Source organism: Crocuta crocuta, unplaced genomic scaffold (assembly GCF_008692635.1).
Source record: "Crocuta crocuta isolate KB4526 unplaced genomic scaffold, BGI_CrCroc_1.0 scaffold348, whole genome shotgun sequence".
Classification (NCBI taxonomy): Eukaryota; Metazoa; Chordata; class Mammalia; order Carnivora; family Hyaenidae; genus Crocuta; species Crocuta crocuta.
The window spans coordinates 8,320,922-8,348,444 of NW_027529573.1; the positions used below are offsets into that span (position 1 = coordinate 8,320,922).

Here is a 27,523-nt window from a genome sequence, read left to right on the forward strand (position 1 = left end):
AGCGAAGCCGCTCCCCCCTCCCCCCGCCCGCCCCGCGCGTCCTGCCCAAGCGCGAGCAGCAGCGGCCCGGATCGCCGCTAGGGGAGACGGCCAGTGCGCAGGCGCGGCCGCCTGCTCGCTGGCGCGCCCCCGTGGTCCCCGCGGCTCCGGGGGCCTGGAGGAGGCCAGGGGTAGGGGGCGACGTGGGCGCGCACGGCCTAGGAGCGCCGAGCGGGAGGGGCAGGGGCGGAGCTGGGGAGGCGAGGCTGGCTCCACGCCTCAGGTGGGGGGAGGGGACGATGGCGAAGGGGCACCGCCGAAGGGCGCAGGTGCCGTGTCCATGACAACCGCGTTACCCTTCGGGCGGGGACCCGGAGCTGACTAGCTGGAAGCCGCCGGGATCGGGTACTGACAGACCGAACTGGAGGGGTCCTGGGGAGCGCGGCGGGAGAAGGGGACGGGGGTGCAGAGAAGGAAGAAATGGTGAGCCCAGAGACGGCACTAACGCCTGGCTGGAGGGCTGGGCCCAAGTGCAGCGAAGGTAGAGACTGGCACGGGATGTAGGTTTGTTGGGACCCGGAGTACCAAGGGAAGGAGGATTGGACTTTAAAATAGGACCTGGAAGAGGATGGAAGTGTTAAAACAGATGCAACACTTGCTCATTTCATGAGCCTTTGTTGAGTGCTGTATATGTGGAAGGCGTTCTAATTCTTTTGATTCAAAGAATTATTACTAAGCCCCTAATTTGCACCAGCCACTCTACTTAAGCATTTCAAGATACCAAAAAATGTTTAATTTCTGGTGTTTGTCCTCGCGGAGGTTACACTTTAGTTGGGGAACTTAGCAGAGAATGTAAGGGGTGTATGCTCTGCCCATCACCATCAACTGGGGCTGAATGAAACTGTTACAGAAATGCTAGAATCGAAGAAGGTACAGGCTACATCAAATATGAAACATAAGTTACAGTCATCTTTGTTCTGCTACAATGCCAAGTGACATTTATTTTATTTTATTTTTTTATCAAGAGAGAAAAATAAAGACAAACCCTATGGCAGTTTTGTTAAGACAAAAGTGAGGCTGCATTCACAACACGCTATTTGTCTGGTCTGCTGGCCCATCAACATCAATGTGTTCATTCATGCCAATGTATGTACGACCTTATATCACTTGGTACACGCATTTTTTAACTCCTTTTTTGGCTATGCCAGCTATGTTATATACCCTTCTCTTCCTAAGATGGCATGGGCCGTTGTTTGAAAATATCAAAGCCATGCGTCTTATTCTGTCCAAGCAATGGCTAGAAAGCTCTATCTCTATCCATTCATTTATCTTTTTCTTCCAAAATCTCCTTGCCTTACATTTTCCTTGTCACCACCACTTTACCACTTTAAAAATTCCTGGGAGAAAGTACACAGGAGTCAACAGAGTACACTTTAGAAAAACCTCCTTAGCCAACAACGATGTTTCAGGACCACGGACAGTGACACTGCATGTTCCCCTCCCCAAGCCTTTTCCTTATGCTCTCAGCCTATAGAAACAGTGGAGACACTACAGAAGATACAGGATGTGCTTCAAGAAGTAAACGGTGAACACCAAACGACCTGTGCCAAAAGATAGGAACAGACTGGAAACAGGAAGAAGCATACCATGAACTGGAGTCGGTAGGAAGGAAGTAGGCCCTTCAGCTAGACTTGAAGAAAGAAGAAGTAACATGCGAGGAGACATCACAGAGCCCTAAAGTGGTAAGAGGGGGAAAAAGTTAGCCAGGGAGGTGTTTGAATAAAAATAGGGATACTTAATAGTACTACTGCACAGTATCTTCTTGAAGGCAGAGTAAACCTCTGATTTAATTGGTATAAGAATATGGGAAGAATAAAGTAGTCCCAGTTAAATAAGGTACAATACTATCTCAAGGACTGGCACATTTTTGTTATTACTGTGAGTTTTCATTCTCTAGTCAGGCTGGAGGAGTTAAATATAAAAATACAGACCAAAGAGTTATTAGATAAGTTCACCTCTTTAACACTGAGAGGATTCATTTATAGGTTTGTAAATTGTTTTAAATCAGGCTTAAATTTACAATTCTGTTCAATTGACAACAGAAGGGGAGGAAAAGCTAATGTAGATCCAGTGTTGACTTGTCAAAATGAGATTTGCCTCATTACTGTTTTGTACTGACTTTCAAAATATATGGATATTTTTAAAGTTTCTCTATGTTGAGAGAAAAAGAGAGCGACAGACAGAGAGGCAGACAGAGAGAGAGAGAGAGAGAGAGAGAGATTGAGAATCCCAAGCAGGCTCCATGCTGTCAGGAAGGAGCCCAACTTGGGGCTCAATCTAATGAACCATGAGATCATGCCCTGAACCATAATCAAGAGCCAGAGGCTTAACCAACTGAGTCACCCAGGGACCCCAAGAAATTATTACTGAGAAATCTTTAAAAGTCATTTGTCAAATACTTATAAGGTTTTGTCTGTGCAATTGCTTTAGAGCTGATAAAAAAATAGAATAAAAGCCATCCTTTATTTCTTAGACCCTTGACCTCCTCTCCCACTCTTCCTTCAAAATACACCAAACTGTTGTCTGTCAGTCAGATAGTGATAAGAAATTATCCAAGCAATGCATTTAAGTTCCCCAAAGGCAAATGGCAACTGAGATTTTTGTTTCCTACCTCCAAAGAGTTTACTAACTCTCTTATGTTGTAGATGAAGGGGAATCGTCACCCCTACTTTTCCCAATGGAAACATGCAAATTGAGTATGATTTTAGCTGTATTTATTTTTCTCTGTTAACAGTCTAAACACCCTTGTATAAATAATAGATATCACTAGATATCAAAAGGCTATAATTTTATTTGTCCTCATTCTAAGCCAAGGGGATACTTCTTTTTTTTTTTTACCTTTATTTCTTTTGTTTTGAGACTTTGTGAAAATGTCTATTTCCAATATTTTTGATTTAAGTGTTGTCCTTCATTTCAATGACATGAACAGATACAGTCCTCACCTCAGAAAAACAAGCAGTTTCCCTTCCTGCATTCATATTAAAGATTTATACCAACATAGACAACAAAAAGTTTATTAGTGTGTGCTAATGGAATAATATTGTATAAAATTAAAATACAATTTAACCTGTAATAACATGACATCTAGATTTGTGGAGTAGACTCCAATACTGACAATTCGAAGTAAAATTATTCCTCAAACTTATACATTTAAATGTTAGGTCACTGCACATTGGAAACCTCATTCAGTCTGTTAGCTCCTGAAATTTCTCTATCAAATCCTCCTGAGCAATTCATGTTTAAATAGATAGCGGTTTTAAGTTCACAGCAAAATTGAGCAAAAGTACAGAGCTTTTCTATATACCTCCTGCTGCCACATAAGCAAACCCCCTCCCCTATTATTGACATCCAGCACCACAGTGTTACACCGAACCTACACAATGAACCTACACTGACACATTGTTATCACTCAAAGTCCATAGTTTACATTAAGGTTTTCTTCTATACATTCTATAGGTTTTGTCAAATGCATAAATGACACGTATTCACCATTGAAGTATAGAGAATAGTTTCATTGTCCAAAAAATCTATACTCTGCCTATTCATCTTTCCCTCCATCTTAGCCCTGGCAACCACAGATTTTTTTTTACTGTACCTATAGATCTGCCTTTTTCAGAATATCATATAGTTAGAATCATACAGTATGTAGTCTTTTCAGATTATTTCCTTTTACTTAGTAAATATGCATTTAAGTTTCTCACTGTCTTTACAGCTTCAGAGTTCATTCTTGTTAGTGCTGAATAATATTCCATTGTTTGGTTTTACCATAGTTTATATAGCCTCCTACTAAAGAATATCTTGGCTGTGTCCAACTTTTGGCAAATATGGATAAAGATAATATAGACATTTTACTTTTAGTAATCTTCTAAATATCTTAGCTCTTCTTACAATATTTATTACATATGTGTCATGCCCCAGAATTTCTTCTTATATGATTCAGCTTGTTCTCACAACCTAAGCAGATTTCATCTCTGTCTAAAATATATCAGTGAAACTCTCTGTTGTTCTTATGTACTCCTTTCATTATTTTTTATTTTTAAGTTTATTTATTTATCTTTAGAGAAAGAGAGAAAAACAAGCACAGGAGGGGCAGAAAGAGGAGAGAGAGGGAATCCCAAGCAGACTCCACACTGTCACCACAGAGCCTGACGTGGGCTCCATCTCACAAACTGTGAAATCATGATCTAAGTCAAAATGAAGAGTTGGATGCTCAACTAACTGAAGCACTCAGGTGCCCCATGTACTCTTTTCATTATTAAAAAGCAAACAAACAATAACTTATTTCAGAATTCTTGTTTTCTACCTATTCTATGAGCTCGAACTTTTTTCAAACATATCTATTATTCGTAAATTTCTATCCTGAGTTACATGTGTGTGTATACTGAATGGTGTGTTTACTTTTTTTACACACACACCATTTTTATGTTTACAAGTAAATGTAATGAATGCTTTAGGAAACACATATGTAAAGTCTCTACTTTTTCATCTTGAAACATTTCAACTGTAACCTTATATAGATAGAATTTGGTAGGCAAAATAATGGGCCCCTAAAGATTTCCATGGCCGCTCCCTTGAATCTATGAATATATTATGTTACATGGCAGAGGGAATTTTGCAGATGTGATTATAGTTAAATAATTTGAGAAAGGGAGATTATCCTGCATTATCCAGATGGGTTCAATACAATTACATGTCCTCTTAAATGTGGAGAATCTATAGGGCACATGGATGGCTCAGTTGATCAAGCACCAGATTCCTGATTTTGGCTCAGGTCATGATCTCATGATTCATGGGATGGAGCCCCCCTTGCTGAGAGCATGGAGCTTGCTTGGGATTCTCTGTCTCTCCCTCTCTCTCTGCTGCGCTCTCTCCAAATAAATAAATAGACTTAAAAAAAATAAGAAGCGGAGAATCTTTCCTTGACTAGAGTCAAGATACATATTAAAGAGATGAGACAGCAGGAGAAGAGTCACAGAGATTCCAAGCATGGGAATGACTTAAATGGTTTTGCTGACTTTGAAGGGAGCTATAAGCCAGAAAATAAGGGCAGCCTCTAGATGCTAAGTGTTCTTAGTACTCCTGGTCAACAGCCAGCAATGAAACAGACCTCAGCCCTAGAACTATGTGGAAGTGAATTGTGCCAACAATGTGAACAAGCCTATAGATGAATTGTTCACTAGAGCCTCCAGAAAGGAACACAGACCTGCCAACACTTTGATAGCAGTTCTGTGAAACTCTAAAAAAACAAACCAGTTTAGCCCACTAGACTTCTGAATCACAGAACTATGGGATAATAAATTTGCACTGTTTTAAGCTGCTAAGTTTGGGGAAACTTAGTGATGGAAAACTAATGTAAAAATTCCATATCGGTTACCTTATCTGCAGAAAATAAAGGAGCTTCACTGAATGGTACTTATGAGTGCCTTTAAATTCCTGTATTACCATATTCTAGTTTGTGACCTTGGGCAAGTTACTTGATGTTTATAAGACTTAGTTTCAAAGTGGTGGCATTTTTTAACTATATCCATTTGTTGTGAGAAATAAATGAAACAATATGTGTCAAGTTTCCAGCACCCTGTTTTCCATAAGAAGATGTTGTATGCTTCCTTTAGTTAATATTTCTAATATGAGTAAGTGAAGCAGGCATTAAGATAAAAATATTCCTTGGTATATTTTGATTATTTAGGATTTCATTCCATTATCTTTTATTTCCAGATTATCTTTCAAAAAAGATAAAATAGGCCATAATATCTCCTCATACTAAGTATGTCACTTCCATCTTTAGGTTCCCTAATAGACCCACTTTCCCTTAGAAAAAAACTAAGGTTAATTGCTTAATGTATTTCAAAATTGTATCCTTTTACTCACAACTGTTACCCTGGAACAGCATTTTCCAAACTCTGCTCTAAGGAGGAATATAATTACTGTCTGCATTTTTTCAGTAGCAAGTAACTGTAATCCAAATTAATTTAGTATGAGCAAAAGGGAGATTTTGGTTTACAGATCTGAGAAGTCTAAGATGTGTCTTAAGGAGACTCAGCTAAATCCAGGAAGTCATCAGAAATATTAGTTATGTTGGGGGCACCTGAGTGGCTCAGTTGGTTCAGTGTATGACTTTGTCTCAGGTCATGATCTAACAGTTTGTGAGTTTGAGCCCCACATCGGGATTGCTACTGTCAGCACAGAGGCCACTTCAGATCTTCTGTGTTCCCCTTCCTCTGTCCCTCCCCCACTTGCACTCTATCTCTCTCTCAAAAATAAACATATATATGTGTATATATATAATATGTTGAACATATATATGTATATATAATATGTTGAACATATATATGTATATATATATGTTAAACATNATATATATATATATATATATATAATATGTTGAAGGCTCTGATTGGGCTTGATGGGGTCTTGTTCATATATGAACAGATTCCTATGACCAGAGAAATAGGATATTCTGATTCAAATGCCCACTCCAAGGCTATGTGCAAGAGGATAAGAATTACCAAAAAGGTTTTGAGAATGGCATGGGAAAGCATATAGCTCCAACTAAAATTACAGCATCCCAGACTATTTTAAAAGTGATTTCTACAATGAAATTGTATTGGTAAGTGCCAGGTGAAACACATTTTAAAGGTTTCCTTCACAAATACTCAGAATATGATAATTTACGTGAAGACTGTTTAAGAGAAAGATATCATATATAGTGTTTCCCATACTTATTTGATCACAGAACCTTCTCTCACAAAGCATCTCTTATGATTGGAGTTCTAAGGAAAATGCTTTGGGAAAAGTGGCCTTAGTTTTCACCTTACTCTTTTGGTCTTTGATTCTCACAGCTTAGTAATGAGTTTATTTCTGCTTTTCCTTGACTTACAAATTTCTAGTCCTCACTGCCATTCTTATTCTTATCAAAGAAACTATCATTTTAGAACTTAAGGGGACTTTAATGATAATCCTTCCTATACAACCTCCTTATTTTGCAGATGGAGAAACAGGCTCATTGTGCTTTTTCTCCCATAATCATGGGGACTAGTCAATTACTGTTATGAATCACCCAGACTAAATTATGCTGAAGTAACAAATAATGGTCTTCTCAGAGGGTCATGTCATAGCTCTTTTTCATGATTCTCCTTCTGAGATCCAAGCTAACTGCACAACCAGTATCTGGAATCTAATTCATGATCATTACAGAGGGAAAGAAAATGATGGATTGGTCTGGACCAGCATAGCTTGTATATTAGATCCAAACTACGCACAAAGCCCACACAACCACAAGGGGCTTTTAAGTTCAAAAGTACCACATGCTTGAGAGACAAGGAACCTGAAATATGTGGTAAACAGTTCTGATTACCACAGAGGAAAAAAAATGTTCGAATAGGATTCCTTGACTCACTTCTCTTTCCAAATAGGGTTTGTTGATGCATGATAATAAAAGATATCGCAGACTATTTGCTAGTGCTAAGGACTATTAAAAGATTTCCACATATTAATAAATGAGAAAATTACTAATATTATCCACATTTCTAAGATGAGGAATCTGAAACACAGGGTGTTTTAGTAAGGGTTGCCCCATAACTATAACTAAAAGGCACCTCTTATTTATAAGGTTCTGGATATAATTCAGGTCATGAAGTTAGCAGGTGGTAGACAGGAATTTTTAATCCATACCCCCTGTCTACAGTGGTCTTCACAGCTATCTACCTCCCTGCTAATGGATAAACCTAACTCTGTCCTATAAGTCAAAACACTTAATTCTTAGTTCAGCTTTGAAATGACTGAAGTAGATTCCTTTTCAACTTGTAACAACACATGCACCAAAAACACATTAGGAAGGAGATTCAGAAATTTAAAATATTAAATACCAAATGCTCCATCAAACAAAGGAAGATTTAAACTGAGAAATGTCTACAGTCCTTATTCTATGTACAAACACACTCGCATGTGCACATTCCTTTATTTTGTTTGAGAAAGTGCTCTGATGATTAAAAAATATAGAGGCCACTGAACAAGCACGTCTCAAATTCTACAAATACTATTGTTCCAAGTTCCTGTTTGCACTATGTATTATCATGACATTCCTACTAAAGGCTCAAACTCATCCCTTTAAAGCTTTGGCACATTGATTCACTCATCCATTCAAGAAATTTTTGACACCTGCCTAGTAGATGACAGTGACAATTCTCAATGTTGATTTAGATAAATAAAAGACACAGTTTGTGCCATCAATGATCTCATAGTTTAATGAAGCAAACTGATATGAGGTAAGTGCAGTATAAAGCAAAGAGATCTTATAGAGCATACTGTTTATTGCTCATCCAGTATCCATTCCTCTCTATTCCCATTCTAACAGTTGTACCTTTCTCCACCATGTAGCCCAGATGCTTTAGGCTGAGGTGAATCTAAATTCTGGCTCTAAGAGTAGGCCTGGCAAAGGGGCAATCCCCTTGACCCTGTTGCAGGCATGAGTTCAGAAGTTCAGGCCTAGGCTCATTGTCCCATTTAATTCTCTGGCTGTACGGTTTGATTTAGGAATTGACTTATGATGGAATTTGCACATGTGGGACAATGAGAAGTTTTAAGCGGCTTCTGAAAAATAACTCACTTTTCAAGAGAGCTAATAGAAGAATCACCCACTTTTCTTTGTATTTCAAATGGCATATAGGTGTAAAACAAGGAAATGACACAGACTCTTTATATCAGTCCAGGTTTAGGTAGGAAAAAATGAACTACTATAGATAGTTCAAACAAATAGAATTTCATACAGGAAATTGATTGCTCAAGTGTTTGAAAGACTGAGAGAAAAAAAGAGAAAATGCAGCAAACCAAAAATAAGCAACTTCAGGAAACATCTATAGGGCCAGGGCATGGAAAATAAGGGAAGAGAGAGTTTTATTTAAGCTAGGTCTGTGCTGTTGTGGTGTTACCAAGGAGGAACTATCTAAGTCAGTGCTGGAACCATGAAAGTCACGGACACTACTGCTGAAACCAGGGTCCTAGGAGGAGTTCATCTATTTCTAGAGGTACTGTCAGAAAGAAAAAGAGAGATGTAATAATAGTGTCTCCTCTCTTCCTGTGTTCTGATCTTTTCCCAGTGTCTCCTACTGGCATAATTCAAGAGAGGCCAGAAATGGAACCTGACAAATTTAACATATAGCCTCCCCAACCACAGAACTCTAAAGAATGCTGTGTAAGAGGTTGAAAGAAAGTGGGCAAATAATCAACACATTCACCTTTTGTTTATTCAGTATCTATATACATCCTTCTTACTACCTTAAATTTTAATACAACAACAATGGCAGTGATGTGATGCAACTTATCTAGATACAACTATACTTTGCATAATGAAAGATACTCTCTTCTTTCCCCCAAAATGGAGTATACAAAATCTTATGAGTTTTCAGTCAAAGTCACAAGTCCACTATAATATTCTATCCCCCAAATATTACATTGTAATAGCCACTATTATTACTTCTTATATTAAAAAAAAAGAAATTAGTTAACATTTAAAAGTACACACACACACACACACACAATGTTCTAGAACTCATCTATGATCAACTTCCTTTATCTGCTACTCGTTCCATGGTTATTTTGGTCCCAGCCAGGATCTCAGTGAATATAGTCCATTACCTACTGAGGATGAGCCAAATCTTCATTCCTAAGGTGGAGTGCTTAATGCAGAAGATTTTTTGATTTGTCTAAACCTCTATTAATTTTTTTCTGTTGAATACTAAAATACTTAGTGGCACTCCAGGAAACCTCCTTGGTTCCAGACATATTTCTGCCTACGTACACTATAGAGCAGCAACCCAACTTCCCTTGGTAATTAGAATCAATCACTCCATAAATCATAGTAACCCATTATTTGTCTGTTGTTTCAATCCAATATGGAGCCCACAATGACCAGGTGGCAAACTTAACATCCATTTCAATGAAAGAATTATGTCTCCTGGTTACAACAGTATTCATTATGGAAATAAGAACTCTGAACCAAGAGAGCCCAAAATTGTATGCATGGGAAAAAATAGCGAGTAATTCATTTCTCTTCTTAATTTTTAGATTAAGGGTAAAACAGTATCATATAGTATCTAGTAGAAGCTGATACTACATGGTATAGGAAAACACCCAAAATGTTAAACTAGTTTTTCTCAGCTGGTATGCATCTAATACTTCAGGAGGAAATTCTATGTGTCTCTCAAAGCAGCTACTTTTGAGTCAAAAAGTATATAGTAAGATCCATGAATTATATGGCCCTATTGCTGTCCTTCTTTTGCTTTGTAGTAAGTTCTTTGGTCAGAAGCAATATCTTGATGGTGAATAAAGGACCCCAAAGTCTCCTGATGTTGGTGCTAGAAGAGGCAGTGGAGTAGGAAAAGCAAATTCAATATCCAGAATGAATACAAAAATCATTTACTGTTTCAAGCTGGAAAAAGTCCAAAGCAATCAATCAATACCAGGTGGCTGCCTGGACTCTCCAAGGAACAGTGCCAATCAGGGTCTAAATCTGACCTCTGTTGTTGACTCCTGTGCACTCAGCAAGGATGGTAGTCAAATACCTTTGGTAAGGGAAGGTCTATATTGTCGAGGTTTTTGAAGAATTTCTGTGATACTCTGCACATGAACGCATGAATTAAGCACTGATAGAGAGGCTAGGAAATTGTTGTCTAGATGATATGTGTCATCCAGGTCCTCTTGTATGTCTGTTCACTCAGAGTAAAGCACTGCTGCTTGGCTTCTGTCATTCAGGAATCTCATCATTTCCTCTGAAATCAGGGAGCCTATTTCAAAGTTGGCCCCTTGGAATGTCATCCCCAGCCAATAAAAGAAAGCTACCACAAAATTCATTTTATTTAACTTTATTATGTATAATTCCAAAAATACATAAAATGAGGAATAGTGTAATTAATCCACTGTTGCCTATCACTCAGCTTTGACAATTATTAGTTCCTTACCAATCTTCTTCAATCTATGTTTGTATTGACCCACTGAATCAGTATTTTTGAATATTTTGGTACTTCCCTCACTAATTTATTTCTCAATGTCTGAATGAAGGGAGTATTATCTAGACTCATCTGGGGGCCATACTGAGAGATGACCAAGTTGCAAATAATAAATACACTATGTTATTTCTACCTTCCTAAATCTTGAAATATTTCTTCATTATGCCAGGGCAGTTGTATACACTCAATATCATTGAATATAGGCCACATTATACGCTGATGTCTTCACAGCTGAACCACTCCTATCTGCTTAAGATAGCACATTGAATACAGAATCTCTTTAAACTGTCCTTTGTTCCAAAATCCTTAGAGACCATCCTACACATATTCCCCAAGTTTAAGTTAATGTGAGTAAAAAATAATATTCTTACAATTATTTTTTATGTATAAGTCGTACACCCATGGATAAGATTTTATACTTCTCTCCTGATGTATGCTAAAATCTGACTCAAATTGCAGGGTCAAAGGCAAGGAGGCATGGGGGGAGATCTGTCTTAAGAATCGGCATCCACTGGGGAAAGCAATTTCCTTATGGAAGGTTACTACAGGGTCTCCAAACAGTCAAAGAGTAATAGCCATCAATATGGATAATTATTTCTGCTAACAACGGAAGTTCAAGGAAATTTGTGGTTTCAAGATACTCAGATTGATCCACATCTACCAAGATGTGCCTATGTCAAACTTGAGAGTTCAGTTCTTTCTAGTAAATGCTCTAAATTTCACACAAGATAATGTGTTTTAATTTTCACAGAAGATACTTGGGCCACGGATTCAACTTACATAATAATTCTGGAATTTTCACTTTTAAATTTGAGATGGGATTTGGAATCTCCCCTACAGCTATAATAAATGAGAGATTATTTTAGGAGCACAATAAAATCTCCATGACTCCTTGACTTGCCTAGAACTAAGAGATTAAAGCCCTGGGCTTATCAATTTCTTTCAAAAAGTAATCAAATGCAGTCTACAAAAAAAAAAAAAAAAAATCTTGCCCCCAGCATTTGTAGTCGTCATCACTACTATAGCAGTTGAATATATTAACTACTTGGTTTCCCAGACTGTTGCCTTCAGTAAGCCTTTCATTTAAAGCAGTAGTCAATAACAATCTGGTAAATGGGATACCACTGTATGTCACGGATTAGCAGTAACCCATTTTCACCTGGTCCTAAGGCCAGCTTTATTTTCAAACTCTTTAAGCTACATAACCCAAGAATCCTTTTATTGAAGTCTGTTTTTCTGGAACCTGAAACACCCAAAATCATTCTAATGGTTTCAAACAATGACAATATTATATATTAGAAAGTCTGAGAAAAATAAAAAAGGGACGAAGATGAGGTGTATCAGAGATTAGTAATTGCTGTCGTTGGCTACTTAATCTAGTTCTTGGAGAATAAAAGAAATAAGATGGAAAAAATGATATAATGAGTCTAGAAGAACATACATTGCTTCCCTGCTAGGGTGATGTCGAGATATGCTAACACCATGGAATAGGGACGTGAAGCTTGTGCTAGACCATGGAAGAGGAACCCGTGAAGCTGGATTGCAGATAGATAAAAAGGATACAGTTGCTCAAAAATACTGCCAGAAGAAGAGCAAGAGAGAAGAATCATTTCTGTATTCCTCCATTTGATGCTCTACTGGTGTCATTTGTTGGAAGAATTTAGTAGATATCAGCTAGGCAGGAAGGCTAAGGAATGCACTTTGTGGTCTTCTGTACCCAGAATTTCAGAGCAGAGAAGCTGTGAGGTGAGAAGCAATAGGGAAATACACTATGTGGGCAATAAAATTTCTTTTTGTGTATAAGTCATTTCTGTGTATTTCTGTATTTAAGTCATTTCCTTTTGGGCAAGAAAGATTTTGGGTTTGTCACCCTCCCCCCAAGTTAAATATAAAAATCTGACTCATTTGTTAAGTACCTATATATAAGAAATATTTATATTCCTTAGAAAGTGTGGCAAATAAGAATAATATTGATACTAGAAATGGAGACAAGATGAAAAGCAAATAACAAATAAATACGCAATATAATTTTCAGTGTTGATAAAAGCTATGAAGAAAAGCAAAGTGTGGTTAAGAGGTAGAGAGAAATAGGAATTGGTAGAGCCACTTATCAGGGGTATTTGGGAATTTCTAAGAAGGCGATGGATGAACACAGATGATAAAAACTATATGAGTGTGATGGTTAATTTTATGTGCCAACATGTGTTTTTGGAAAAGATTAATATTTAAATCAGTAAACTTTTAGTAAAAAGATTACCCTTCATAATGTGGGCAGGCCTCATCCAATCAATTGAAGGACTGAATAGAATAAGAAGACCAGATTCCCAAAGAAAGAAGGAATTATCTACTAGGTGCCTTCAGATTTCATCTGCAGCAGTGGCTCTCCAGACTGCTGGCCCACACTACAGATTTTGCCCACCTTCATAATCATGTAAGCCAATTTCTTGTAATAGATATAGATACAGATACATTTCTTTATGATACATAAATATGTATATATATTTTATTATTACATACAATATATAGAGAAATGCTTTTAAAATAGACAGAAATAATAGTCTAAATAAATAAATAAATAATCTTTTGACTCTGTATCCCTGGGGAACCCTTCTGATTCAGTGAGTGGTACTTGCCAAGGCTCTATGTAGGAGCACTCTGGGCATAAGTAGCAAATATCAAGGTCCTGAGGTAAGACCAAGCTTGTAGCATTGAAGGAACATTGAAATGGAATAGTGGTAGTATTAGTGGATAGGAGTTCAGTAAGGTAGAGAAGAGCAATAGCAGACAGGGCAGGAAAGATCTAGATGGGCCATATTACAAATATCTGAGGTTATGGGAAGAATTGAGGATTTTATTTTTATTTTGGTAAGAAACTATTGAAGTGGTTTGGTCAGAGAAGTGACACATTTGATTTTAATTTTTTTTTTTTTTTACAAATAGTTTATTGTCAAATTAGTTTCCACATAACACCCAGTGCTCATCCCCACAAGTGTCCTCCTTTTAATTTTCAAAAGATCACCGTAATTGCTATAGAGAGAACTGAGTCAGAGGATGCACTCAGAAGGACACACAAGATGACATGATATTGTATCAATGTAAGCAATATATGGTGGCTTTGTGAAACCTATCCTGCCTGTTGACTTTGAGCTATGTGATCTGATTTCTTTTGTTGCTATTGTTTAAGACAGTTTGAGCTGAGTTTTCTACTTTGTAGCTATCATGATCCTAGCTGATGCAAAATTTGGTATCAAGTGTATGGTGCTGAATCAAGGTAAAAGGAGGGCAGTGAGAAGAATCCCTCCCTCTGGGACTAGGAAGTTGGTGATCTTTGTTAAGCAGTTATACAAGAGATGACTAAAATGACATCCCTTAGGATGATTCCATTAGGAAACAACCATGTACTTACAGAGGGTGAAATATAGGATGACTGACCTAAAAAGATGCTTAATATCACTCATCATCAGGGAACTATAAATCAAAACTATGATGAGATACCACCTCACACTTGTCAAGATGGCTAAAATTAGCAATATAAGAAACAACAGGTGTTGGTGATGATGTGGAGAAAGGGGAACCCTCCTGCACTCCTGGTGGCAAAGAAGGAACTGGTGCCACAATTATGGAAAACAGTATGGAGTTTCCTCAAAAAAAAACAAAAACAATCCAGCAATTTCACTATTAGGTATTCACCCAAAGGATAAAAGAAATACATATTTGAAGGGGTATATTTACCCCAATGTTTATAGCAGCATTATCAGTAATAGCCAAACTATGGACAGAGTTCAAATGTCCATTGACTAATGAATGGATAAAGATGTGGTATATCTAGATCTAGATATAAACATAGATATATAGATATAGCCATAGATATAGATTTTATTAAGCCATCGAAAGAATGAAATCTTGCCAATGACATGGATTGAGCTATAATGTATTATGCTAAGTAAAGTAAGTCAATCAGAGAAAGACAAATATACCCTTTCAGTCACATGTGTGATTTAAGAAACAAAACAGATGAAGATGTGGGAAATGGCAGGGAGAGAAGAAAGGAAAACAAGCACAAGAGATTCTTAACAAGATCCTTAGAGAAAAGAACAGAAGGTTGATGGTCAAAGGGAGATAGGTGGGAGGTGGGCTAGATGGGTGATAGGTATTAAGGAAGGTACTTATTGTGATGAGCACTGAGTGTTGTATATAAGTGATGAATCACTGAATTCTACTTCTGAAATCAACATTACACTGTATGTTAACTATAAAATTTAAATTAAAAAGAAAAAGAAAAGGAAATATAGGGTGACTGAGAAAAAGATCAGACTGTCAAAGTTGGATTGTCTTCTAGCCTTTGGTGATGTCTACAAGAAAGATAGAAAGTGGCTCATTTAAAATTAAAGTTTTTGAAAATAGGGAAGAAAAGGAATGGAAGAAAATATCATTTTTTCTATTTACAGAGTGAAATCCAAGTTATTTCAAACCCACTTAATATGGAGTTTGATAGGTTTGGGAATGCCCAGTCTCTACCCCTAAGTTAAAATATTTGCTAACAGAGCAGTGCATTGGGAGGCCTAGAAGATAACAAAACTGAGAAAAGATGACCCTAACTCCTCAAACCTCTGTCAAGAAAATTTTGCTAAGCCAGTTTCAACTGATTATGTGGTTAATCATGCCATAGAGAAGGTGTGGATGAGATTTAAACTGGGGTAATTATGAAAGTTTTGGTTCCCTTTCACCTATTTTTTTATTAATTGTTCTGAGGTAGAGGTCAGAATGAAGGTGCTATTCAATTTCCAAGGGAACTGACAGTGCACAGAAGCTTGTTGCTAAGAGAATGAAATGATCAGGGTCAGACTCTGACCAGAATTACTATGTGTGCTTACAAATTTTTGGAAGCACAACTCAAAAACTATTAACTTTCTTAAGAGAAATTTAAGGCAAAAAAAAAAAAATCCATACTCCACTAAATACTCAGGTCTTTGATTGCTCAAATCCAACACAATCTCCAGACCCTCAAATTGGTACCAGTTGAGACTGAACTGCAAATGTCACACCATCACTAGAAAGGACAAACTCTCCAATGTCCATTTTAAATATGATAATGGAGGAAAATGGAACACCCCCCCCCCCCCACTCCCCAGGAAAAAACATGCTAAAAGCAAAACTGGGTATGGGGCATCTGGATCAGTCACTTAAGTGACTGACTTTGGCTCAGGTCATCATGATCTCATGGTCTGCGTGGTCCATGGGTTCGAGCCCTGTGTCAGGCTCTGTGCTGACAGCTCAGAGCCTGAAGCTTGCTTTGGATCCTGTGTCTCCCTCTTTCTCTCTGCCCCTCCCCCACTTGTTCTCTCTCTCTCTCTCTCTCTCTCTCAAAAATAATAAGCATTAAAAAATAAATAAATAAAATAAAAGTAGAACTGGGCAATGTGAATTTTGCTGACCAAGGATCTCATTTCTCTTGCAGACCAAGGGATACTTGATATTCCGATCCAAGTGGACACGATATGTACTATCTCTCTGTGATCCTAGTATTTCTTATCCTATTCATCCCCTCTCTCAGTGGAAGTTTATTTGTTGTTGTTGTTTGTTTATTTGACTAATGGCATCCAGTTCCATTACCACCACAATATGCTGGTATGGGTACTATAAAAAAAATAGCTACATCTGGACCTGAGGGAAGAGAATGGATGAACCTTCAGTTTGTCTCCTTTGGACACGGACTCTCTGACAAGTGTATCGATATATGTTGTGTTCGCTTCAGCAGCACATATACTAAAGAGGAAGGATATATGTGAACCTTTGGTGATTAAAACATTTAATTGTTAATACTCTTCAATGCTTACTCTTCATCAGTCTCCTCCTCTCTCTTCCTAACAGTATAACTATTTTCATTCAGATGTCCATCTCTCCCCTATATAATCCTGTGATCAGGGGACATTTTCCATCCCAAATTCCAGTTATCAGCAAAAGAATGATTTGTATTCTCTTCCTGTCACAATTGATTTAAGTACCTAGACATAATAACAAAGATGTGGTATTTCTCTAGGCATATTTTTGTTTCTTTAAAGAAATTGCCATGTGTCTCAATTCAGGCCATGGTAACAAGTGAAGGTTTGCTGGGTGTTTTGGAGAAGTTTTTCCAATGTTTAAGTCCCGATTTTCGACTAATGGATATCATAGTAGGTAGAGGTAAAACCAGGACTGCCACAGCAATTTTGCCACTATGATGAGTACATTCTTGGGACAAAGTCAAAGTAAAAAGGGAAACATAGTTTAAGGAGCTAGAAAAACAGCAGCAACACAAAACTGGGGCCACTGTATGAGCCTGCTCCATACTGCAGTTTTATATAAGCCAATACAATTCTTTATTCTTTTGGAAAGTTTGGAGTGGATTTTCTGTCTTGTATCCAAATTCATCCTGACAATGGAATACAAAATTAAGAATCAGATGAAATCCAAATCCAGATAATAAACTTGATTCCTGAAGGATGTGTGGCCTGAAATGAAACTGAAAAGAAAATAGTACTTTGCCAAAGATAAGGGAGAAGAACTGTGGGACACAAATGTTATTCATGGTACCATAGTACCTTTATTTAGTGTGAGGTCTCCTAGTGGAACACAGCCTAACTCCACATCAGTAAGAAAAGAATTAGTGGTCACAGTTGTGCCTAGGTTAACTTCAGAACATTGAAGGAAGTGTATTTACATGACACTGAGAAATTTAAAGTCATACAAAGTTTAGTTGATATCATCTGATGTAACATCATTCTGTACAGAGCAGAGAGCTAGAAGGACATAGAACTTACAACCTTTTGGTGATTCTGGATGATAGGTGCTATAGAAGGTGGGTACCAGCACAAACAAATGCTAGGAGCAGTTGGGTCAATATCCACATGGCAACAAATACAGCAATATGATAAGCCCAGAACTAAGGACACAAAATCAAAAGCCAAGGGGTAACTGAAGCAATAAAGCCAGAAATGCATAAGATGATAAATGGCAAGTAGTAACTGACATCAGCCATAGTGTTGGAGGAACAGAGGTGTTGGGGGCTGTGCTGAGAAAACACACAGCCCATTTAAGGACGTTGCTGCTCCTCAGCTCATTCAGAGTCCTTTCCTGAAGGACTATGTGCTAACATTACCAAAGCTTCCAATTTATGACACACTCTGGAACTCCAGATTTTAGAAGAAACCTCCTTATTTTATAACACTGACTACTAGAGGTGCCTGGGTGGCTCAGTCCCTTCAGCATCTGACTCTTGATTTTGGCTCAGGTCATGATCTCATGGTTTGTGAGATAGAGCCCCACATGAGGCATCAGGCTCTGGGCTGACACCACAGAGGCTGCTTGGGATTCTCTCTCTATTTCTCTCTCTGCCACTCCTCCCCTTTCTCTCTCAAAAATAAATAAACCTTAAAAAATAATAAACTGTTTATAACTAACTCAAGTCTAAAACACTGTGTAGGCCTACAATAGACAGGCCCCCCAAAATACACAAAAAACAAAATCCACAAAAACTCTAACATATGGGAATGCTGAATTGGAACCTAAAGCCGTTAGTTTCCCACATATGTCTAATGGGGAATTTTTAGGAACTAATATTTCTCTTGGTAAAGAGACTCTTTTTGAAGTTTGGCAGTTCCTACAGTTTCACTTATTTCTTCTTTTGTTGCTGTTACACTCAAGAAGATTTAAGTTTAATAATTTTCCTTAAAAATGTCAAAATGCTCAGTTGGAGGGCACCTGGCTGGCTCAGTCAGGAGAGCATGCAACTATTCATCTTGAGGTCTTGAGTTTGAGGCCCACATTGCGTGTAGAGATTACTTAAAAATAAAATGTTTATTAAAATGTCATATAAAATTTGAACCATTATTATAAAATTGTATCTCCTTCCATATTTATATATATGATATATAAAAAGGAAGATAAAGCTAAAAAAATAGGTCTTTAAGAATATATATATATATACATATATATATATATATATATATGAGTATGGGCTCAACCAAAATCAGAAGGAGAAATAGTAGTGTACCAATATATGAAAAATTAGTCAAAGGATATACCTTTAAAATATCTTTTCTGTATTGGAAAGTTTTCATCTTTCCAACTTTCAGAAAACAATTTTAGGGGCACCTGGGTAGCTCAGTTGGTTAAGCTTCTGACTTTGGCTCTGGTTATGATCTCAAAGTTTGTGGGTTTGAGCCCCGCGTCCGGCTCTGTGCTGACAGCTAGCTCAGAGCCTGGAGCCTATTTCAGATTCTCACTGAATCTGACCCTCACCTGTACATGCTGTCTCTGTCTCTCAGAAATGAATAAAAAACATTAAAAAATTAAAAAAAAATTTTTTTTACTTTTAAAGTATCCATTCTCTGATGACCCATTGTTTAAGGACATAGTATCCATTTAGAAAATCAGAATATTTTTAGACTTTTCTACATTGATATAAAATGATTGATCAAAAAATGAAAAATTTGTATATTAAATATAAAACTATAAATTCCAAAGCTTACAGATGCAGACAATGTGCTAAACTCAGTTGATTTTGATACTCTCCGCCTTTGATTAACAGAGAATACTTGCCAGAATATTATGCTTTGAGTGCTTTTTTCCCCACATAAGGTATACAACTGAATAGTTTTTAGTATTCATGGAGCCATGCAACTATCACTACCAGCTATCTACTTGTAATCTACATGTAACCTAAACGTAAATCTATACTTTCATCACCCCCAAAAGACATCCTGTGCCCATCAGCTATCATTCCTTATTGTACACCCCTGCCTCCACACAGTCCCAGACAACCTCTAATCTAGTTTCTATCTCCATAGATTTCCTATTCTGACCCTTCCATATAAATGCAATAATAAAATATGTAGTCTTTTGTAATTACCTTCTTTCACTTACATCTTTACAAATTCCATCTATGTTATAGCAAGTATCAGTGCTTCATTTTTTATTACCAAACAGTATTCTTTTTATAGATATACCACATTTTGCTTATCCATTCATCAGTTGATAAACATTGGGTTCTTTCCACCTTTTGTCAACTATGAATAGCTGGGCTATAAAAATCTGTGTTTTTGTGTGTGTGTGTGTTTGTGTTTAAATTCCTCTCAGATATACATATAGGTTAGAATTGCTGGGTAACATGGCGATTATATGTTTATGTTAAGGAACAGCCATACTGTTTTCCAAAATGGCTGCACAATTTCACATTCCCATCAGAATGTACAAGGGCTTCAATTTCTCCACATCCTAGTTAACACATGTTATTTTTCTTTTTGACTTCAGTCACCATAGTGTCAATTAGTATCTTAGTGTGCTATTGATTTGCATTAACCTAATGTATGATGATGTTAAGCATCTTTTCATGTGTTTACTGGCAATTTGTGTTTCATTTTTGGAGAAATGTCTGTTCAAATCCTTTATCCATTTAAAAAAATCATTATCTTTTTATTATTGAGTTGTAAATGTTCCTTTTATATTCTGGCTATATATCCCTTATCAGGTATAAGATTTATAAATATATTCTTACATTGTGTGGGTTGTTTTTTCACTGTTTTGCTGATATCATTTGTAACTCAGTTTTTAATTTTGATAAAATCCAACTTATGGTTTTTGTCACTTATATTTTTAATATATCTAAGAAACTAAGGTTTAATCCAAAGTCACAAAGATTTATGCCTGTGTTTTATTCTAAGAATTTCATAATTTTAGCTACTACATATATACCTATGATCCATTCTGAGTTAATTTTTGTATAGTGTCAGCAAGGGATCCAAATTTCATTTATTTGTTTGTTTGTACATGCTGGTCCCAGCACCATTTGTTAAAAAGACTATTCTTTCCCCCATGGAATTATCTTGGCACCTTTGTAGAAAACCAATTGGCAATTCAATGAAGTTTTTATTTCTGGAGTCTCAATTCTAATCCATTGACTAATATCCATCCTTATGCCAGTACCACGCTGTGTTAATTACTCTGTCACTGTAGTAAGTGTTGGTATTGGAGAGTCTGAATCCTCCACTTTTGCTCCTTTTAAAGACGGTTTTAAATGTTCTGGTTCCCCTACATTTCTATATGAATTTTAGTATCAGCATGTCAATTTGTGCAAGAAAAAAGGCCTCTGAGATTTTGAAAGAGTATTGAATCTACAGATCATATTGGGAAGTATTGGCATTTTATTATTTAGTCTTCTGAGCCATTAACAGGCACTATGTTTACATTTCTCTAGGTCTTTTTAAATTGATTTCAACAATAGTTTGTAGTTTTCAGAATGTAAATATTGCAATTATTTTGTTAAATTCCTAATTTTTATCTTTTCAACTACAATATAAATCAAACTCTATCTTAATTTAATCTTCAGATTTTTTATTGTTAATGTATAGATACACAATTTTTTTGAATACCATTTATTCACAGCATTATTAAATTCATGTATTATTTTAAATAGTTTTTGGTGTAGATTTCTTAGAACTTTCTATATGCCAGATCACGTCACTGGCAAGCTCAGAAAATTTTACTGTTTCCTCTCTAATCTGGACATATTTTATTTATTTTTCTTGCCTAACTGTCCTGGTTAGAATTTCTAGTACAGTGTTAAATACCAGAAGTAAGAACAGATATCCTTATTTTGCTCTTGCTTTTATGGGGTTAGCTGTGGTTTTTTAATATGTGCTTTTTATGTGGTTTAGGAAGTTCTTTTTTAAAATTTTTTAATGTCTATTTATTTTTGTGAGAGACAGAGCATGAGCAGGGGTTGTGTGTGTGTGTGTGTGTGTGTGTGTGTGTGTACAGAATACAAAGCAGGCTCCAGACTCTGAGCCATTAGCACAGAGCCCAACAAGGGGCTCAAACCCATGGACCACAAGATCATGACCTGAGCCAAAGTTTAACACTTAAACTGACTGAACCATCCAGGTGCCCCTAGGAAGTTCTTCTTTACTCTAGTTTGTTGAGTGTTTTTATAATAAAAAGGTGCTTGATCCAACCTTTCTTTTCCTGACTTTATTGTAATGATCTTGTAACTTTTGACTTTTTGTTTATCAATATTATGTATTACACTAGTTGATTTTAGATCATAAACTAACTTTGCATGTCTAGAATAAATGTCATTGGGTGACGATGTATAATCCTTTTTCATATTTTTCTGGGTTCACATTTTTATTATTCTGTTGAGGATTTTTATATTCTTTATTCATAGAAATATTGGTTTGTAGTTTTCTTTTATTGTATGTCTTTGGTTTTGTTATGAGGCCAATAATGGATTCATAGAATTAGTTGGGAAGCATTTTCTAAATCTTGGAAGAGTTTGTGAAGAATCTATATTTGCTCTTTTTATATATTTGATAGGCTTTTCATTTTTAAGACTTAGCAAATTATGAAAGCTTACATTTAAATCTCTAGTTTGTTTTTCCACTTTTTTTGTTTGGATTATAAATCTTGTATTTTCAAGTATAACAATCACTTTTGTTTGTGGTCTAAGCAGTGTTTTATTCTGCTTAAGACAGTAAATTACTTTCAATATTTCAAAACATAATTATATATTTTACATATCTGACTTTCTTCATAAAAACTTAATTCTTTGATTAAGATATAAAACCTATATATGCTTTTAAATAGTTCTTATAAATATAATAAATCTATAAATACAATGAATGTAAAGTTCTCTTAGATAACCGAATATTCTGAGTAAATATGGTAGTGTTTCAATAAAATCTCATGTTCAAATTAATGTACCATAGTTTCACATTTGAAACAAGAATTAAAGGGTGCCTTGGTGACTCAGTTGGTTAAGGGTCTGACATGATTTCAGCTCAGATCATGATCTCATGGTTTGTGAGTTTGAGCTCTGTATCAGGCTCTGTGCTTTCAGCTTGGGATTCTCCATCTCCCTCTTTCTCTGACTTTCTGCTCTCTCTCTCTCTCTTTCTCTCTCTCTCTCTCAAAAGTGAATAAATAAACATTAAAAAAAGAAACTTAAAGTTAAATATTGTTATTCTTATAGATGTTATAAATACACAAATTTTATAAATATAAAATACATAATATCTCAATATATAATCTTAAACAATATATAAAACAGCAATTTTTCACAGATATTATTTAAGTACAAAAATATTAATATCACAATTTTGATTATCTCAAAATAATAACCACTATGATTTTAAAGTATTTCTCCTATAGAAACAAATATAGCAAATGTGGAAGGAAGAACATTATAGGATTAAAAGTACTTCCAAGGAATTGTTGATTGAAGACAATGGCCCAGTAAAACTATTGTAAATAATTATACAGAAGATATAGTGGAATCCAGCAAGATTCTGAAGGAGCTAAGTGTCACAGATGAACAATATCTACACATCTTCCTATTTACTGGTCTAACAACCTTATTAGATATTCCATTAAATAACTTCGTTTTGGCAGGTCATGGTCATTGTCAACCTATATTGGCTGCTACTAATCACTTCTGTCTTCAAAAACTAGCTCTTTGATCATCTATTTTATGCTTTTTGCACAGAGTCAGTGACACACTTACTGACCTTCACTGCAGAGTAGATAGAATTCTGTCAGAGAACTAAACACATCTTAAATTGCATTTTCTCTTAACACCTAAATATTTCACTTTGAAGATGAAGAAATTGGCCCATATATATGTTACTGACCCCCAAATCTTAAAACACTTAGTGTCAGAACCTGAGCTTATGTACACTTTCTGTTTTATTATGAATAATTTTGCTTTAGTTTTTAACTCATTATTTACTTACTTTTTATGTCACACTTTTTCAGTTACCTATTGCTAGATAACAAATTACCCCCCACAACATGGTGGCTTAAAGCAACCATTTATTATTCTTTCTCATGGTTTTCCAGGTTGGCTGAGCTCAGCTGGGTGGTTCTCACTTGGGGTTTGTCCATGCAGTTATAATGGGATTGGTGGCCAAGGCTGGAGTTATTAAAGGCTGAGGTGGGTTGCATCCAAGATGGCCAACTTACATGATGCTAGCTGAAGGCTGAGAGCTCAGCTGGGGATGTCCATGAGAGCACTTGCACATTGCCTCTGTGGGTGGCGTAGGCATCTCCCAGCATGCCATCTGGGTTCCCAGATGGAGCATTCTAAATGAGTGCTTCAAGAGGTCTGAGAAGCTGCAAGATTTCTTAAGAGCTAGGCTCAGTAGTCCCAGAATGTCCACTTTATTCTATTGATTAAGCAAACTACTCAGAATATCTCTGATTCAAGGCTAATGAAATTATTCTCTACTTCTTTTGTGAAAATCAGAATGTATATAGAAAAGAAGGAACCGATACAATCCCTATTAGAAGAGCTTCTACCGCTCCTATTTATGATTAAAGCAATAAAGATAGTTATTTTGCAATGTATAGAATATTCCCAATCTTTCTTTCTCCTTAACTTATCAGTCTCTTGCTGATTTGACATTCATCATCAAATCTATTACCAAATCATGAAAACAGAAACTGATTACATTTCTAAATAGTTAAGATAGATACATATTAGCTCNTTGATTTGACATTCATCATCAAATCTACTATTACCAAATCATGAAAACAGAAACTGATTACATTTCTAAATAGTTAAGATAGATACATATTAGCTCATTTGTTAAACTATTTTATAATTTTTGGCTAAAATGAAAAAAAAATGAGTAATATATTTATTTACTCACAATATTTTCCTCTTATTAATTTAGATAATTAAGTAGAAGCTTTAGGTAACTATATACCTATTCTTTCTATATATGATGCTACCTATAGGAACCATAATTTAATAAAATATTTTTCCTCAGTATAGTTTCTATTAAAGAGCTTTAAAATATTTCTTATTTGTTTATTTTTTAAGAGAGAGAGAGCACATACATATGCACATGAGAGCAGGAGAGGGACAGAGAGAGAGGGAAAGAGAATCTTAAACTGGTTCTAAGCCCAGCAGATCCCAACACTGGGCTCAACCTCACTACAGAGAGATCATGACCTGAGCCCAAATCAAGAGTAAGATGCATAATGGACTGATCTGTTGGTTAACCCAGGTACCCCTAGAGCCTTAATACATTTCTATTTAAATTATACAATAAATACTAAAATTAGTATTTATTTTAAATAAATAAATCATGCTTTTATTTGAGTCTTAATGGTTATAAATGGATTTCTCAGCTTTCTATGGCCAAGAATCATTCCGCTTTACACTTCTAACACGCCACCAAAGAAATTTATCAGGTTGCTCAAGTTCAATGTTTTTTTCTTCTAGAAAATAGTTTACGAGATACACAGGATGAAAACATCATTAACTTCCTAGTTAGTAGAGAGATGACTATGCATGACACTTCTTCCATGGAAATCACTTCTCAAAGCCAGAAATGATCCATGGGACTGAAATAAAAGTAAGATGTTGCATATACTGAGGAATGAGATCCTACCTAAGTTAGTGGGGAATCTTGCCTCCTTCAATCCAACCATCCACCCCACCCATGCATAAAAGTCAATGTTATCAAGTAGAGAAAGCAAAGTCTGTGTTTTGGTCAATGTGTATCATGGAATTCTTGTGCTTCTTTTTCCTCATCCAAGCAGAGTTAATTTGTTTAAAACAAATGACTTTGTTTTAATATGGTCATTAGGATGGTCAAATGAAATGAAATGTCAATGCAATTTGCAAATTTAAAAGCACTTTAAAAAGGCAGTGTCTTATGATTGTCCCCAAATAAATTTGTATAGTGCATAATGTATAATATGTTAATTTTCTAGGTAGAAACACTTTTTTTAAGCATGAGTGGCAACACTCTAAAGTGAATCTTCAGAAGCTACTGATTTCTTGCTATCCCCTTAGTTTAAAATAGCTCCTCTATTAGATTCACAGTCCCCAGATAAATTGCTTGCTGTGATTCTATCTTCTGTTTAAATTTTTTTTAAATATTGTTTTTTTTTCTTAGTATAAAAGCATTGCTTGACCAGAGTAGGAAAATTTAAGTGTATAAATAGGTTTTTAGAAAGAAGCATATTATGCCACTATACAAAATGAAAACTGTTAAACATTTGGCCTATTTTTCTCTATATAAATCTTCATATAGATGGAAACAGAAATGGAAAAGGAGATAGAGATACATGGCATATCTGTTTCATTTCTGGCTCTTTTCATAGAGCACTATAACATCTTCTAGAAAAAAAAAGTATTAGGTTTAGAATCTCCCCTTTCGCAAATTCCTGTCAAGGCAAGTAAATCAGACAGAAAATTTCTGTTCTCATCAAGAGAAATGATAAAGCATATAATTCAACTAATGGAAATCTTAAAGAGTTTTCAAGCAACAGTGAGATATGAGAGGTGAAGAGGGAGAAAGCAATGTGCCACAGATCCACCTGCTACTATGGAGTATGGTCTACTAAGCTTAAGGGAGCCCACAGCCTCCAGTTAAGCTCAGGGAGACCTCACCTATAAAAGCAATCCTGCCCAACTCATCTAGGAGAAGCCTGCCCATCTTCTAAGAGAACTGACTCTTACAGAGGAAGTTCAGCTGGATAATCCACTTTTGGCTGGGACCAAAAGAAAAGAAAAACCATGGTTTTCAAAAGAAAACCAACCATGCTTTTTGAAAAAACGTATTGCTTCTAGTTATAAATAGCAGGAAAATCTTACATTTAGTTTCCACCCATCTGTGTGATTCAAGTGTGGGAGTCAAACCACTGACCACCACAATTCCACATACTCTGAAGTCAAGGTGAAGTCCGCAAAAAGGAATTAGCATTCTATATAACTGCTTATGAAAACGGTATCAACCAATGTTTTCAAACCAACTGTAAATGTGTTTTTTATATAAAAATTTTTAATGTTTTTTATTTTTATTTTTGAGAGAGAGGGACAGAGAGTGAGCAGGGGACACATAACCGACTGAGCCACTCAGGCACCTCTGTAAATATGATTTTAAATGAAAAAGTCTTGGGGCGCCTGGGTGGCTCAGTCAGTTAAGTGTCTGACTTCGGCTCAGGTGGTGATCTCACAGTCTGTGACTTTGAGCTCCAGTTGGGCTCTGTGCTGTCAGTTCGGAGGCTGGACCCTGCTTCAAATTCTGGGTCTCCCTCTCTCTCTGTCCCAGCCTCACTCATGCTCTGACTCTCTCTTGTCTCTCAAAAAATGAATAAACATTAAAAATCTTTTTAAAATAAATGACGAAGTCTCTTGCTTGCTGAACTTATAATTATGGTGTTTCACGTTGATGTTCAAAATGGCTCCTTTTGAGAACTATATAAACTTTACATTGAATGACCTTCTTTTGGGGCGCCTGGGTGGCTTAGTCGGTTAAGCGTCCGACTTTCGCTTAGGTCATGATCTCGCGGTTCGTGGGTTCGAGCCCCGCGTCGGGCTCTATGCTGACTGCCAGCTCAGAGCCTGGAGCCTGTTTCAGTCTGTGACTCCCTCTCTCTCTGACCCTCCCCTGCTCATGCTGTCTCTCTCTCTCTCCTAGAAATAAATAAAA

The 27,523-nt window shown here is 36.4% G+C and overlaps 1 long non-coding RNA gene across 3 annotated transcripts; it reads left to right on the top strand.

Moving 5' to 3' along the window:
- The first annotated feature begins 106 nt into the window (after positions 1–106).
- On the top strand, positions 107–16,872 carry LOC144229501 (uncharacterized). 3 transcript variants are annotated; one of them, XR_013334506.1, is made up of 4 exons: positions 107–170; positions 1,507–1,721; positions 13,318–13,473; positions 16,501–16,872. It is a non-coding gene; the product is annotated as an uncharacterized LOC144229501 (long non-coding RNA). The 3 variants fall into 3 exon arrangements; XR_013334505.1 differs by lacking the exon at positions 107–170 and adding an exon at positions 320–384; XR_013334507.1 differs by lacking the exon at positions 107–170 and adding an exon at positions 1,014–1,125.
- Positions 16,873–27,523: the final 10,651 nt, after the last annotated feature.